Below are 11,280 nucleotides of genomic sequence, written 5' to 3'. Positions count from 1 at the left end.
AGGCTGAATGCTTGGGTTTTCCAGGCTCTGTCTTTCCTTTGGGGAGCAATTCTCTTCAGATAATTCTTCCAAGCTGTCTGTCTCTGGTGCAGGTTCTTGCAGGAACTGGCAAAAAAGGGAGTTTGAGAAATTTTTCTCACCCAAGAGGTAACTGCAGGGTTGGCAGCTGGTGCTGCTCATGTGGCAGAGTAAAAGTCCGTGCCAGAAGGGCTGAGGATGAGGCTGCCCTGGGAGCCTGGAGCAGAGGCGAAGCGGCTGCAGCTCGGGTTCCTCATGCCCCTCCTCTTCTGCTTCCCTCCCACGCCAGTCCCTGGATCCGTGGCTGTCATACCTTGCTTTCCCGGCTCTGCTCTGAACTGTAGCAGAGAGACAAACGCTGTCTGTGACCTGAGCCCTTCAGAAAATAGCCCCTGATCAGCTCTGTCCCCATACATTGCTACTCATGAGGAGGGGAGGAGCAGAGCAAAAGCAAGTTCTCATCCAAAGTGATGGGTCAAGCAGCAGCTGCTGAGCGATAAAGCGTGCAGTTCCGTGAGGAGCAGCATGAGGAGGAAAAAAGGCTTAAATATGTTTTCTATCAACAGAGCAGGATTTTTTTTGTTGTTTTGTAGTCTTTAATGTGCTCATATTAGAGCATAATGCAATCTGAATAGTTGTGTTTTCAGCACAAAAACCTGGGAGAGCCTTAGATTCAGCAGCTGGGTCCTGCCACTTCTTTGATATCTGCCCAAATTCTTTAGTGCCTGAATATTCAGAGATCTTGTTGATCCTGCTGTAAAGAAGTTCTGGGTTCAGCCCAGTAGTGCCAAGAGCACCTGCACCAGAAAAGTTCAGTCTTGGTAGTTGTGAGCAGCTGTAATATTCCCTGCCAGGGAACAGAGATATAGATTTAAAAGAAAAAAAAAAAAAAAAAGTTTTATTAAGGATTAATAGTTTAGTTATTGTGGGTTTTATGTTTACTTACAGAAACAGCATATATGTTTTAAAAGGCACTAAGTAACTTGGTTTTAATGGTCTGTTTCCTCATGTTTCTTAAGGAATTCTGTGAAGTCTAAAGGCAGTAAGGAGGGAATAAAGATAGGCAAACATTAACAGTACCTGCACACAGTGATTTATGCATGGAGGACAGCTTCTTGCATAGCAGAGTACACACCTCTGTTTTCCATGGTTATAAGTCTAGGCACTTGGTCAGAGTGGCGAGCACTTGCTCCTGTGGATGTGAGGGTCAGGCTGGAGGGAGCCCCTGAATTTCTGAAATAAAGTTCAGTAACTGAGAATTGCCCTGCTTTGTGACTTGTTCCTAAGCTCTTGTTGAGAGACATTAGTGCTGCCTTCCTTAGCGGGCTCCAATATGCTCTTGTTTAAAATCTGTTATGAAGCTAGATTCCTTATTTCTCCCCATAGTTTTGAGGCTCGTTACACGGGGTGAGGTGGGAAGTGGCCAGGGAGTAAAGGATGTCTAAGTTGCAATGGAAAAGTCTATCTACTCCTGTGGCGTGCCGGTGAGCAGATGATGTCTGTACCTGGATGCCACCTGCAGCTCTCTTGGTCTCCTGTGGCCTTGCGAGCCGTGGCACAGCACCTCGGACACCCTAAGCCTTCCAGCCCCCCAGATCTCCCGTCTGCTTGGGATGTCTGCCCTCAGCGTGCCGAGAGCTGGCGGCGCCCCGCGCCCCGGGACCCCGCAGCGTTCAGTGCCGCCTGCCAGCACTGCCGCCCTCGCTGCCCCGGCCGCGGCCCTTTCCCCCACACGCAGTCCCACGGCTCCGTACTGACTCCAGCTGCTGGTTCCGCTCATCCTCGTGTACGTACACACTCCTAAATCACGGAACTTAAATACCCTTCCTTGCTTCTCCTTTTGTGATAATATGTGGCCTCTCTAAGGTTACTGCTTGTAATATTATTCATGTAACTTCACATAACATTTTACAGAACAGTATTGAAAGATTTTTCAGTGGCTATTTCTGTATTTTATATCTGCTTGAGATTTTTTTCTTTTTTCCCTCTTCTTTAGTGGACAGTCATACCAGAAAGTATTGTTTCAGAAGCACCCGTAGCAATCGCAGCAAATAGAGAGCGTGTGCTTTTTTATTTTTTGTGGGTTTGGGCAAAATAATAAAAACTGCAGCGTGAATGGTTTCTGCTGCCAGGGGGTTTGAGCCAATGCATGCAGGAATTTGAGAACTGCGTGCACGAGTCACCTGCAGAACAAACACAGCTTTGCAGGTCTAAAAGACTGCATGGCACACTAGGCGGAAAATGGGCAGAGGACAGCACAGTTCAAGCAGTGAGGAGGGACAGATCACAGGATTGTTTAAATTTGTAACAAAAATTTTCAAAAATGTCTAACTTCTTACAGAAGGGACTTCACCAGCTTTCTTCTCCATCTTCAGAATCCTATTCAAATTAAAAAAAAAAAAAAAGGACTGGTTCATGGGTTTTTTTCAGATTTTTGTGAGAGTGTTATAACTGGGGGAGTGGGAGGAAAGGTGAATATTCTGGATGGATAGTGGCAGTGACCTGCTGAACTGGACATCCCAAAAACTAGGTGCAAAAACTCAGCTTGCTTTCAGCAGGGAACTCAGATGCTGCAAATATGACTTCAAATGGACGCTGGCTGGTGTGGGAGGATTCCTGGCTGGTCTTACTTGGGAGGAAATAATTTCCAGTGGTAATTTATATGCTTTGCTAGGAACTTACCCTGAAACTATGCTTACCATAGCATTCAAAAGTTCTAAAAAATGTAAAGATTCCTTCTTCTGGTTCCTTCTTCTGTCTGCCACTTTCTGCACTCTTTCATCTGTTTTAAATGGTGTGTTTTTGACAGAGAGAAATCCCCTGTCCTCAAGAATTCACAGCTCAAATGCAGATCAAGTCACTTTACTGAGTGCAGAAGCACAAATAGCAAGTGAGCCTGTAATGTCTGATTTACTAGGAGTATCCACATTGTGTGTGTCACTTTAAAATTTGTGGTATTTCACCTGAAAAACAGAAATGCACTGTGGATTGAGCTGCATGAAATAATATCTCAGCCCTGCAAATTCTGGTGTTTTTTAGAAACTCTGTTGCTTCCTGGATGAAGACAACAAACATTTAAACATGAGTAAGAGGATGTAGGAAAAGGAAACTGAATATTCTCTCTGGGAGGAAAAAAAAGGTAGAAATCTGACAAACGTTGCCTAGCTCAAGACTGAACTGGAAGCCAGATGCTGTTGCATTTGTCTGAGTTGATGCTGGGCTAAATGAAAGAGCTGGAGCCGCATGCTGAGTCCCTGACTAAACAGACATCAGGTGTCTTGTTGTGAGAGGACAGCACTGGACCTCTATGGATAAACTGGCAATCCCACAGTGAGGAGAAGAGAGGGAGAACGTCAGTCCTAGGAACAAGGGGGAAAAAACCCAAAACATTAGATGATAGTATTTAAGTGATAACATTTTTAGCTTCTGTAGGTACAAACTAATTTGTCCATTTTCTGATTGCTAATGGGTGCTTCAGCTCCTAATTACACTGAATATCAGGTATGTTGTAAACCACTCTTACTCTTTTGATAGTCATGGTTCAGCTTTTTGATACCTATGCATTAGCTCTTTAAGCCTCTTGACTTTTGAGTGGAAGGAGGGCACTCAAGCATAACGTTGAGCAAGAACCTTACTGTCACACCTCTCTGTCTGTCTCTGGAGAATGTGGGTTACAGGTCAGATCCGTTTAAAGGAAAACAAACAGGCATAGAGCCCCAAAAGGCCAGTTTGTGGCTTTGAGCTCAGCAGCTGTCTTTGTATACCATGCTCTTCAGAAGGCTGACTTGGGCTGAAAAGACCTTTAGGTTGAGTAACGAGCTAGTTACACACAATTACTAGGAAACAAGCCATGGTAGGTCTAAAATCTCTGCATTTGGGTTGTAGCAACCCTCTCCAGTTGTGATCCTGAGATTGGTTATGCTCTGGTGAGATAAGGTGCAGTGTCCGTTCCTCTTGAATTATGAGCCCAAGAAGGGCAGGAGGTCCTCTTGCCTGTTCTGTATATGTTGGCCAAAAAAATGAGAACCCAGATTCAACTCCTTTCCAACCCTGCATAATCCCTTTCTTAAAGGAACTGAAACCTTCATCCCCTAGACACTAAGTTACTTGTCCACCATGGCCATAAGCCAAGCTGAACGGGGTAGTCTTGCTTGTGTAGGACAATGATGCAGTGAGCACAAACATCACAGGGCCAGAAGAAAAATTAATTGACTGTTCAAGCTAGGCACTTGGTGGAGGAAAGAGGGAGTTCTGAACTGTGACTTCTCTGCTTCATGGAGTTAAAAAGTCAATATAATTAATAAGTAAATCCTTTCAACTTTTGTGAGCTGTAAGGTCTGAGTCTCTTGAGTGGAGGATTGGAATTGAACCTGTGTATCTCACTTTGTCCACGAAAATGTCATGAAAATGTATGATATGAAAAGATGGAGACATTGTTTATGAGGAGTGTGAAATTGTTAATGTGCTATGTCAGTATGTGAACTAAACTGGAACCTCAGGGGTGATAAGGAGCAATTCCCTCTCACGTGTGGATCTTGGAGGACTGGAGTGTGGTAAATCGCTGCCCATTTGGCACAAGCCTCTCTGTGTGTACACAAGGGAGAGACTTCAAAGCACAGAAGAGGTTGCTTTAACTAAACAGCTGACTGAAGGGATATTCTACTGCATACGGGTACCTAAAGTCACAGTTATAAAGATCTATCAGTGGGTCTCTTTTGAACAGTTTCAGCTTGATCTGGACAGTTTATTAGGCTGTAAAACTCTTTCCCAGTGAAAGGGGTCTAGATTGAACATAACTGAGAAGAGTATTTTAATTTTATTTGATGACAGCTTCTATTTATACTACCAGTCTACCTTCATATAGATTTATGTTACAGTCTCAGGTTTTCAGAGAACCTATGTTGTTTTACTCAATACCTGAGTGAAGATTTTGCGGAATTGTTTTCTATCCTATATGTTTCATATTCTTCAGATTATTCACTAGAAATCACCTGTGGTGTGGGTAGTTTATCTATTTTGCAGATGTCTTAGCCCATAAATTATGCTAAGGATTCAGTCTTCATTCCCCGAAGGAATGCCAGTAAAATAGGAAGTCTTTTTGGAAATCTCTTAGGAGGCCTTATAGGAGATTCAGACCACAGGACTGAATATGTAGTCTGAATACTGACTTATATGCAATCACTGAGTGCAGGCAACGTATTTCAGAAGAAAAAACAACTTATTTCCTGATTAATGTAGGCTGTGTGAAAATAATTACCAGTAGTGGCGAGGAGACAAGTCCAATGTTACAGAACATTCTTGGATGTATGAGAAAAAAATAAGGTAGTTATTCAGAAGCTTATGGAACAGATAAAATTAAAAAAATAAAAACACACCACCCCCCCCCAAAAAAAAACAACACCAAAACACACAACAAAACCCAAAACCCAAACCAAAAAAACTAAACCAAAGAACTTCTAAATAATTACTTCAGTGTGTATGTAATTTGGTGACACCAAAACCATAGACAAGGCTCATGTTCAAACAGTATCTTTAAGAGTGTGTCTAGAAAGCTTCAAAATGTATTAGAGTCTTGCCTTTCTCATCCTTGAAGAGCTGTTTTATAATGACTTGTCAAGTCAGTCTCCAAGGTAGAAAATGATGTTGGTAACAAACAGATCACATTCAACCTGATGCAGATCAAGGGAGCAGAAACATTTTGTCCAATCTTCCTCAGAGCACTCTACCATATAGTTACTGAAACAACTGATAATAATCTCTTTGCCAGACTCCTTTATCTCTTGAAGTGTTGTCTCATATTGTATGCTAAGATAAAGACTTTCTCAATGCCAGATCCTATCGTCTGCTAAAGAAGGAAACTTAAATGTACAGCCTGGTAAAAGGCTTAAGGCTCTCAGTAACTTACACACTTCATACACTCTGCTAAAATATCTGATATTTTTAAAAAAATCTCTTTTTCTGTGGAGTGAGCTGGGACTACTTTTTTGTAAAAACAGCATGTCTTTTGCTCCCTGTCTTCTGTGATTTGAATGTTCAGTGTTCAAAATGCTTTTTTACACTTTATCTTCATGCTGTTTTCAACTTATTCTAATTTGACTTCTTCGCTACAAATAGAAAGTAAGTCACATGGAACTTGCACTGGTTTATAGTATAGGTTTTAGATTCAGCATGCAATGTATGCTTAGGGAATATGTCTAAAATGATTCAGTCTTTTGTGATTAGATACTCTGTAAGGTTACATGGGAGAGTATTTTTAGTGAAGCTCCATGTTGTTATATAGAAACAATCATGTAATTCAAAACTGTTAGCAAATAACCTGCACCTTGTCTCTACATTGAAGGAGCTCTAGATAATATAAAGTGTTATCAAAATCTGTTTTAATTTAATCTGTGATATCTTTCAACACCCACAGTGTATGACCCAGTAATCCAAGATCTGATTCTTTGGTTTAATTTTGAGATTATCTAGGTTAACTCTATGTATATGACAGGAACTTGACTACATTTTTCTGTGAACTCCGGTGAGAGTCTCTTCAAAGTGAAGTACAAATCAGCCTTACTGGCAGAAATATACCCAAGCTGAACAACTTTTTCATATTTGATTTGTTAGTCATAAACCTTTTAGTGAAACCTTTTCCTTTTGGTAAAGAATCAGTAACAATATTTTCCAAATGCCTGAGAATATGCTCAAAATAACCACAGAGATCTTTTGCCACACTGAAGAATTAGACTAAGAAATGAAATTAGTACTTCAGTGAAAGTTTTGCAGCTTTAGCTAGACACTTAGTCAACAGTCTAAGTCCCATCAGCTCCACTCTTGAAGCAATGGCAACTTGAAATCTGTAAGAATTTAAAATTCAGACAGTGCCTTTTCTTTGTCTAATGGGTATCATGGTAGCACATATAAATAAAAGCAGTAGTGTAGAAATATCAGTCTCTATGTAAACCGAAGTGTGTGATGCCATTGACTTTGCTTTAGGGACTTGGCAGCCTCTTTGGAAGCAGTTAAGTAAATTAAGAACTGGTGACTTCCCTGTTTCTCCTCAACTGGCTCTATCCCAGGCATGACGAGGCAGGTCTGGTTAAACACACAGCAGTTTAGGTGCTCCTTAGTGTGGGAATAAATCCTTCACATGACTTTTTCATGTCTTCCTTACTGGACAGGTAGATGCATGGCAGCTATTGCTGATTATAAATACCCTACAAATTACATTTCTCTTACCGAGAATTTATAATAAAAATAAAACTATTCTATCTGAATAGCCAAAAGTATTGTGTCCACACTTTCCTTGCAGGCTTTCTTCTGCAGTTTAATTTTTGATAAGGCAGGTAGAGTTTTATAACAAAGCTTGTTATTCACTTATGACCAACTGAGCAACAAATTATTGTAATATATTGGTTCTAATAGAAATTATATTGGAATAAAGCTGCAGAAAGAGAAGACTGCTAGGCATACAGTGTTGGCCAGTATATATAAAACTAGGACAAGAAGACACCACAACCATAATAAAACTTAAAACAGGATGCTTGTTGCTACTTGTTGTTTATTTTGTAGAGAATAAGGAACTTTTCCTGGCTTGTGTCATCAGATTCAAGACAATGTACCTCTTCCTGTGTGTTCCTGTGGTTTTGTGCACAGCTCTTTTGCGAACTGAGTGTGGTCAAAGTGATATGAGTGATGTCTCAGGTTTTGGCTTTACACAGAAGAACAAGATGTCTTGATTTGGGTCCTCATATGTGATGTAGTTGTAAACACATATATGACTCTCTGCAAAGGATAATCAAATTCCAGTGCAGAGTCTGAGGAGACATCCTTGTGTTGTGAAAGCTAGAAGCAGAACATCACCCTGGAGAGGTGCTGCTCCCCTTGTTAAGTACCAGACTTGCTGGTGTTTAGATGAAGAAAGGTGACAAGGTATTACAGCTTCACTGGAGCTTATGAGCTTGGTCCATCCTGATTTGAAAAACAGATTATTCTATGACAGCATGAAAACACTTTGTCAGCTTCCCAAGGAGATAACCCATTTTAAGGCTGGTTCACAAACATATTTTTTCTGTGTATCAACTTGAATTTACCTACCTGGTTGGAAAGAGCACTTGTCCGGTTCATCTAATACTCCTCTTTCTGTAACAGGGTACATTGTCAGCTGGTCAGCTCTGGAGCAAAACAAAATTCTGCAATAGTTCTCCTGAGCAAGTCCTGGTCTCTTGCCGTGCAAATAGCCCTTTTACTCACTCACTCCAGACTGTATCCCAAAATGCTGTCTCTTACAAAAGGAGAGATCTAAGTGTACATGCTGGGTGTTAATATCATCTTAGCAAAACGTTTCCATGGTGATTTTCTCTCATAGCTGTAAGGGAGCTCTCTTCCCAATACAACCATGGCAATTTTCTATCTACCACTTTATTCAGATTACTGCCAAATTTCCCAATTAAAGAAACCTGTTCTTAAGTATCACAATATGTTGTTTAGATGATAAAGTACCTCAGAAACAATGGATCCTAGGTTTGTAAATTTTCTGATCTAACAAAGATGTTCCAAAACAAAGGTACTTTGAAGTCTCTTAACCATACTTCTGTGAAAACAATGTTATGTGTAGCATCTCTTATTTGCCCACAGCTCTGGCTGTTCAAGAGCACATGCTTGTGCTTCATGTCAGATTCTGAGGCAGCTAACTTAAAATACTTGCAGCAAATATTAGATTTTTGGGATTTGAGTTAATAACTTCTCTGAAAGCCTTTGACATACTTTGGATGAGCAATTTTAGTTTACAAACTCCCGTTTGTCCAGCACAGTCTGGACAATAGGCACAACTAGTCAATTTACTTCCATGCTGCATTTAGGCTCAGCCTAAATACAAATAGTATTTCTGAGGTAGGAAAATAACCTCTACTTATGTTTGTACGCAGTACAGTTGGTTGCAGATACATAGCAAAGAAAAGTCATTGCATAAGATTTTAGGAACTGCTAATGATTATTGCTAAACTGATTATTTAGAAACTTGGTATAAGAAGAGTAATGTGTTTCAGTGTAAATACAGTAGAAATCTACCATATAATGGATGTCTGTTGTATTTGTAGCTATGTGGTGCTATAGTGAATATAGCAGTCAATATTACAACTTCCATAGCCCTACTCGTATTTAGCTGCTTCTTTGTCCTGTAACTTTGGTGCTTAGGTGACTTGATAGATACGTTACTGTTGTAGAACGCAAAGGTCTTGTTTTGGATTGGGGCCACTTTAAAAGTCATAGATTAGTAATAATCCCTGGATCACTGCAGAGCCTTGAAACAGGCTCTGTGAAGGAGAGGAGGAAGTAAAACACATCTGCTTTCATCACCTGTCAGGGCTGAAAACCAGTCATGAAATTTGGAATATTGGCAAGGAATCATCTCCTAAAAATGAAAGAAAATGGCTTATTACTGTTTGTCGATATCCCTTGCTGATATTTTGCTCTCATTAAGCCTGAATCTTCTCAAGAAACACATATGTAAGACCTCTTCAATGGCTCTCAGAAGTTTGATCTCTTCCTGGTAAATCCTTACTTCAGACCTCAAGTCATGGGGGCAGTTCTTTCCAATGCACATGTGTGACCGCAGACCGGGATACCGTCTGTGAGATCTCCTGGGACGGAGAGGAGGGAAGGGGGCAGGGCAGGAGGGATGATGTCTGAGCTTAGGCATTCTCACTGTCTACCAAAAAGGCAAAGTGGAGCTTACTTGAAGTGGTTTGGCATGGCTGAGATGGAGAGAAAGAGCCATGGGACAGAGTATGCTTCCTCCCCTGAAGTGTGGGAAAATGGAGGTTGATTCACTTAGTGAGAATTTTCCTCCAAATTATTAGTTTACTCTGTGTGTGTGTGTAAATGCAAAAGCCATTGTTTTGTTGGGAATGTTAATTTCAGGATTGACACTTGAAACTGGGAAGATTTTTAGAAAACCTTGGCTGCCTCAATATATTTTGTTAAACTAAAATTAAAAGACAAACAAAAAAAACCCCAAAAGACAACACCAAGTTTCTTGGTTTACTGTCCTGCTCACCAGCATGTTGCAGAATAAGTGACTTGGCTTTCTCCATAGAATTGTGTTTTACATTGACATTTGTGAAAAAGAAAAAAGGTTGTATGTGTGCTTAAGAGTTAAACAGAGGAAAGAACACTAAAATTAAAGTCAACAGAACCTAGATTCTTCCAATATCCTAGAGTATGCTGACAAGCTTGCAGCTAAAGGTGGCTGGGGTCTTCCACTCATAATGATTTTCTGGTTGAAATGTCTGTTTCCCAAAACTGAAAAATTTTGCTGAAAATAGTTGGCTAGCTGCTTGGGACAAAAGGGGAGAGAGAAGGGCAAAATCTTCAGCTCTAACTTGAAATGGAATATGTCAGGAACTAAATATAATTATTCTTGTGACCAAAATGTTGTAATTTATAAATAATACTATGTACAACTTCAATTATGTTTATGCAGAAATATCTTTGAGATTTTATTATGTCTTGAGAGCACAATTTATAATGTAAGTAGCAAACAAAAAGCCATGAAACAAAGACATGTAGGAAAAAAGTTTATAGTCAGTGGAAGATAAAATAGTGGAAAGTTTTCTCATACTATTCTAAGTTTAAAAAATGTTAAAAAAAAAAATAATCCAGAAGATATTATCCTTGCAGCTACCATAATCTGGCTGTTGCTATGTGGTAATAGATTTGAAGCATTCTGTGGAGACAGTCTTAAGCACCAGCGAACACTGTAACCTGAAGGTCACACCTGGTAACATTCTTGCTGCTGATAGCACAGTGTGACTTCAGTGGATGAAACACTCTTGTCCTCCCTGAGCTGTGTGATCTTCCATTTCCCCAGAATAATCCTGAGGGTAAATGCAAGGGGTATTTTAAAAAAATAAAAATTAAAAAAAATCTGTAAAAACACAAATAGTACAATGGGCCAAGGCACAGAAGTGTGATTTGCAATTCTGCATTCATGAACGTTGGTCAGTTTACATCACTGAAAGTTTTAGGCTAGGTCTATATTTAAACTTATACCAGCAGAGCTGTCAGCTGTGAGCACAGGAGTAAAACATCTCCGAAAACAGAGTAGCTACTATATTTCCGGGCATGAGCTCTAGTGAAGGAGGGAATAAGGAGGACTCAGGCCTTGGTCAAGGATTGCCTGGACATCATCTGCAGATCATAGACAAGGACGATGACTTTTAGGTATCCCTTCAAAACTCAAAGCAAGGCCTTTGGAACTCACACCTACCCCCCCACCCC

This window comes from Athene cunicularia, assembly GCF_003259725.1.
Source record: "Athene cunicularia isolate RWA chromosome 11 unlocalized genomic scaffold, athCun1 chr11_part1, whole genome shotgun sequence".
Lineage (NCBI taxonomy): Eukaryota > Metazoa > Chordata > Aves > Strigiformes > Strigidae > Athene > Athene cunicularia.
The sequence above is the reverse complement of the archived record's forward strand: the minus strand, read 5'-3'. Positions refer to the sequence as shown.